We start from the raw sequence: 6,272 nt of genomic DNA, 5'->3' as shown, positions 1-6,272 counted from the left end.
AAAACACCAAAAGAAAGATGCCCAGGGTCCCTGTTCATCTGTGTGAACGTGCCTTAGGCATGCTGCAAGGAGGTATGAGGACTGCAGGGCAATAAATTGCAATGTCCATACTGTGAGACGCCTAAGACAGCGCTACAGGGACAGCTGATTGCCCTCGTGTAACAACACCTGCACAGAATCGGTACATTCGAACATTACACCTGCGGGACAGGTACAGGATGGCAAAAACAACTGCCCGATTTACACCAGGAACGCACAATCCCTCCATCAGTGCTCAGACTGTCCGCAATAGGCTGAGAGAGGCTGGACTGAGGGCTTGTAGGCCTGTTGTAAGACAGATCCTCACCAGACATCACCGGCAACAACGTCGCCTATGGGCACAAACCCACCGTCGCTGGACCAGACAGGACTGGGAAAAAGTGCTCTTCACTGACGAGTCGTGGTTTTGTCTCAGCAGGGGTGATGGTCGGATTTGCGTTTATCGTCGAAGGAATGAGCGTTACACTGAGACCTGTACTCTGGAGCGGGATTGATTTGGAGGTGGAGGGTTCGTCATGGTCTGGGGCGGTGTGTCACAGCATTATCGGACTGAGCTTGTTGTCATTGCAGTCAATCTCAACGCTGTGTGTTACAGGGAAGACATCCTCCTCCCTCATGTGGTACCCTTCCTGCAGGCTCATCCTGACATGACCCTCCAGCATGACAATGCCATGATTTCCTGCAAGACAGGAATGTCAGTGTCTTGAGGGCTTGAGGGCTTGGGCCATTCCCCCCAGAAATGTCCGGGAACTTGCAGGTGCCTTGGTGAAAGAGTGGGGTAACATCTCACAGCAAGAACTGGCAAATCTGGTACAGTCCATGAGGAGGAGATGCACTGCAGTACTTAATGCAGCTGGTGGCCACACCAGATACTGACTGTTACTTTTGATTTTGACCCCCCTTTGTTCAGGGACACATTATTCAATTTCTGTTAGTCACATGTCTGTGGAACTTGTTCAGTTTATGTCTCAGTTGTTGAATCTTATGTTCATACAAATATTTACACATGTTAAGTTTGCTGAAAATAAACGCAGTTGACAGTGAGAGGACGTTTATTTTTTTGCTGAGTTTAGGTGTCAATTTGTTGAGGTAATCTAAAGAGATTTCACCCCATGCTTCCTGAAGCACCTCCCACAAGTTGGATTGGCTTGATGGGCACTTCGTACGTACCATACGGTCAAGCTGCTCCCACAACAGCTCAATAGGGTTGAGATCCGGTGACTGTGCTGGCCACTCCATTATAGACAGAAAACCAGCTGACTGCTTCTTCCCGAAATAGCTATTGCATCGTTTGGAGCTGTGCTTTGGGTCATCGTCCTGTTGTAGGAGGAAATTGGCTCCAATTAAGCGCCGTCCACAGGGTATGACATGACGTTGCAAAATTGAGTGATAGTCTTCCGTCTTCCTTCTACCCTGTACAAATCTACCACTTTACCACCACCAAAGCACCCCCAGACCATCATATTGCCTCCACCATGCTTGACAGATGGCATCAAGCACTCCTCCAGCATCTTTTCATTTTTTCTGCGTCTCACGAATGTTCTTTGTGATCTGAACACCATAACACTTTTTCCCAACCTTCCTCTGTCCAGTGTCTGTGTTCATTTGCCCATCTTAATCTTTTATTTTTATTGGCCAGTCTGAGATATGGCTTTTTCTTTGCAACTCTGCCTAGAAGGCCAGCATCCCGGAGTCGCCTCTTCACTGTTGACGTTGAGACTGGTGTTTTGCAGGTACTATTTAATGAAGCTGCCAGTTGAGGACTTGTAAGGTGTCTGTTCCTCAAACTAGACACTAATGTACTTGTCTTCTTGCTCAGTTGTGTACCGGGGCCTCCCACTCCTATTTCTACTCTGGTTAGAGACAGTTTGCAATGTTCTGTGAAGGGAGTAGTACACAGCGCTGTACGAGATCTTCAGTTTCTTGGCATTTTCTCGCATGAATAGCCTTCATTTCTCAGAACATAGAATAGACTGACGAGTTTCAGAAGAAAGTTATTTGTTTCTGGCATTTTGAGCCTGTAATCGAACCCACACATGCTGATGCTCCAGATACTCAACGAGTCTAAAGAAGGCCAGTTTTATTGCTTCTTTAATCAGTACAACAGTTTGCAGCTGTGGTAACATAATTGCAAAAGGGTTTTCTAATGATCAATTAGCCTTTTAAAATGATCAACTTGGATTCGCTAACACAACGTGCCATTGGAACACAGGAGTGATGGTTGCTGATAATGGGCCTCTGTACGCCTATGTAGATATACCATTAAAAATCAGCCGTTTCCAGCTACAATAGTCATTTACAACATTAACAATGTCTACACTGTGTTTCTGATCAATTTGATGTTAGTTTAACTTCTTAGGGCTAGGCTCTTTTTTTCTCCACTTCCTGTCTGAATGACGTGCCCAAAGTAAACTGCCTGTAGCTCAGGCCCTGAAGCCTGGATATGCATATAATTGGTACCATTGGAAAGAAAACACTTTGAAGTTTGTAGAAATGTTAAAATAATGTAGGAGAATATAACATAATAGATATGGTAGGAGAATATAACACAATAGATATGGTAGGAGAATATAACACCCAGACCAAATAATTGTGAGAGAGAGTGGTGCGTGTGGACATGTTTATCTAGTCTTGTGGGGACCAGAAGTCCCCACACGAATAGTAAACAAACAAAAATGTGAACAACTGGGGACATTTTGTTAGTCCGCACAATGTCAAATGATATTTGTCTGTGTACTGAAGACACAGAGGTTTAATGCTATTTGTGTGTGTACTGTGGACACAGAGGTTTAATGCTATTTGTGTGTGTACTGTGGACACAAAGGTTTAATGCTATTTGCATGTGTACTGTGGACACAGAGGTTTAATGATATGTCTGTGTGTACTGTGGACACAGAGGTTTAATGATATCTGTGTGTGTACTGTGGACACAGAGGTTTAATGATATTTGAAAAGGTCATATTAAAACTGCATGGCGAGTGACAAAAGACCAGGACCCTATTGGGTCTGAGTCACACAAATCTTACTCTTTCCATATTCATCTAGTGATTTGATTGGTGGGTTGTTGACTAGGGCCAGTGGGGGCCTGGAGGACAGATCCTTTGATATATTCCTCTTCTTTCCTTGTTTCCTCCTAAGGAGAGGTTGCCCTTTCCTGACCAGGGAATGCTAACATATCAATGGAGCCAGACTACTGAATACATACACAGACACACACACAAAGATGCACACAGACTGCACAAACCATAATTCTATGTCAGAACAGATGAGTACTTAGAACTCAGAATCAACTTCCTGGGACGTAAACAATCTACTCCCATCATCCAATCGATATCTCTGATTATGTCTACCCCGCTACAATGATAGTTCTCACTTATAGATTGTAATCAGCTTGTGTGTGTGTGTGTGTGCGTGTGTGTGTAGAAATTGGTTCGATAGATAGTAGGTCAATGGACTCACTGGGCTATCAATCACTTTAATTGATCTGTGGAGAGGAGGAGAAGAGGAACAGAGGAGAGGAGGAACAGGGGAGAGGAGGAACAGAGGAGAGGAGGAACAGAGGAGAAACAGGGGAGAGGAAGAACAGAGAAGAGGAGGAACAGAAAAGAGGAGGAACAGAGAGGAGGAACAGAGAGGAGGAACAGAGGAGAGGAGGAACAGAGGAGAGGAGGAACAGAGGAGAGGAGGAACAGAGAGGAGGAACAGAAGAGAGGAGGAACAGAGGAGAGGAGGAACAGAGAGGAGGAACAGAAGAGAGGAGGAACAGAGGAGAGGAATAATGAGGAGGAACAGAGGGAGGAGGAATAAAGAGGAGTGTGTGTTGCTGGTACTGCAGAGGAAACAAACTATAATGAATAAAAAATATAAAACGCACCATGTAAAGTGTTGGTCCCATGTTTCATGAGCTGAAATAAAACATTCCAGAAATGTTCCAGACGCACAAAAAGCTTATTTGTCTTAAACAATAGTTCTCACTGATAGATTGTAATCAGCTAGTCACTGTGTGTGTGTGAACATGAACATTACACAGGTGCACCTTGTGCTGGGGACAATAAATGGCCATTCTAAAATGTGCAGTTTTGTCACACAACACAATGCCACAGATGTTTCAAGTTTTGTGGGAGTGTGCAAATGGAATGCTGACTGCAAGAATGTTCACCAGAGTTGTTGCCGGAGAATTTAATGTTAATTTCTTTACCATAAGCTGCCTCCAACATCGTTTTAGAGAATTTGGCAGTACGTCCAACCAGCCTCACAACCGCAGACCATGTGTAACCACGCCAACCCAGGACCTCCACATCCGGCTTCTTCACCTGCGGGATTGTCTGAGATTTGCCACCTGGACAGCTGATGAAACTGGAGTATTTCTGTCTGTAATAAAGCCCTTTTAAGGGGAAAAACTCATTTTGATTTGCTGGGCCTGGCTCCCCAGTGTGTGGGCCCATGCCCTCCCAGACCCACTCTTGGCTCCCCAGTGGGTGGGGTGGGCCCATGCCCTCCCAGACCCACTCCTGGCTCCCCAGTGGGTGGGCCCATGCACTCCCAGACCCACTCCTGGCTCCCGAGTGGGTGGGCCCATGCCCTCCCAGACCCACTCCTGGCTCCCCAGTGGGTGGGCCTATGCCCTCCCAGACCCACTCCTGGCTCCCCAGTGGGTGGGCCTATGCCCTCCCAGACCCACTCTTAGCTCCCCAGTGGGTGGGTCTATGCCCTCCCAGAACTACTCTTAGCTCCCCAGTGGGTGGGCCTATGCCCTCCCAGAACTACTCTTAGCTCCCCAGTGGGTGGGCCTATGCCCTCCCAGAACTACTCTTAGCTCCCCAGTGGGTGGGCCTATGCCCTCCCAGAACTACTCTTAGCTCCCCAGTGGGTGGGCCTATGCCCTCCCAGAACTACTCTTAGCTCCCCAGTGGGTGGGCCTATGCCCTCCCAGACCCACTCTTGGCTCCCCAGTGGGTGGGCCTATGCCCTCCCAGACCCACTCCTGGCTCCCCAGTGGGTGGGCCTATGCCCTCCCAGACCCACTCCTGGCTCCCCAGTGGGTGGGCCCATGCCCTCCCAGACCCACTCCTGGCTCCCCAGTGGGTGGGCCCATGCCCTCCCAGACCCACTCCTGGCTCCCCAGTCATGTCCATGAAATCAAATAGATTAGGTCCTAATTCATTTATTTCAATTGAGTGATTTCCTTATAGGAACTGTAACTCAGTAAAATCTTTGAAATTGTGTTTTATATTTTTGTTCATTAAAATGTAGACAGTCGGACTCTGCAGGACTATTACAACCTGTTGAAAACTATGCCAGTCAGACGGCTCAATAAAAACAGCCAGGGACGATTAATTTTCATAAAGTCAGTTATCATCCTTCTGTTGTCAAAGTACAGGTGTAGAGATATCAGGGAGAGCTTTGGGCCGGTGATGGTCACTGGTCGAGTCCCTGAGCAGGCAAGGTGGAAAAGTATTCCGTCCTGCCCTTGAGTTCAAGCCCAGCCAATCAGAATGAATGCAGTTATCCACCAACTGCTCCCTGAACGCCGATGTCGATTAAGGCAGCCCCCCCCCCCCCCTCTCTGATTCAGAGGCATTGGGTTAAATGCATTCAGTTGTACAATTGACTAGGCGTCCATTAAATTGTGAAGCTGCACTGCCACCTACTGGCCCAAAGGGGGTACTACATCCCAAAAAGGAGACGGAGGTCAGATGACATGGTCCCTTGAAAGATCTCAATTACCTCCTCAAGTCGTCTCTCCTTCTCAAAACCCATTGGATGAGGTCAGAGTGGTTTCTGGCTTTCTCCACCAATGGGTTGAGAGAGAATGAGTATGCAATTGAGCTCTCATTGATCCAAATATGGGAAGCATCTCAATTACATTTCCTTGCTTCCTTCTCAAAACCCTTTGGATGAAAAAAAAAAAAAAAAAAAAGAAGGGTCAGAGGTGAGGAATCAAGGAACTGCATTTGAGTCCGGTGTTCCCACAGGAAACCAATCCCAGCTGTGTGTCTAGGGACAACTTTTATCCAGAACCCACCGGATGGTGTGTTCTCAATCAGCCTTCGCAACATGTATCACTATATGCTTACACCCCCCCACACAAGCCACTTCAATCAGCTTTACTTAAATAAAGGGCCATCTGCAGGTGGCACATCCGTTTACAGACACGTACCCATTGATTGTCGGGGAAAAACCTCATAAGTTTATTTAATCTGTCATACCCCATCAGAACCCAAAATATAAGC

The sequence above is a fragment of the Salvelinus namaycush genome, chromosome 21, assembly GCF_016432855.1.
Source record: "Salvelinus namaycush isolate Seneca chromosome 21, SaNama_1.0, whole genome shotgun sequence".
Lineage (NCBI taxonomy): Eukaryota > Metazoa > Chordata > Actinopteri > Salmoniformes > Salmonidae > Salvelinus > Salvelinus namaycush.
Note: the sequence above shows the minus strand (reverse complement) of the source record.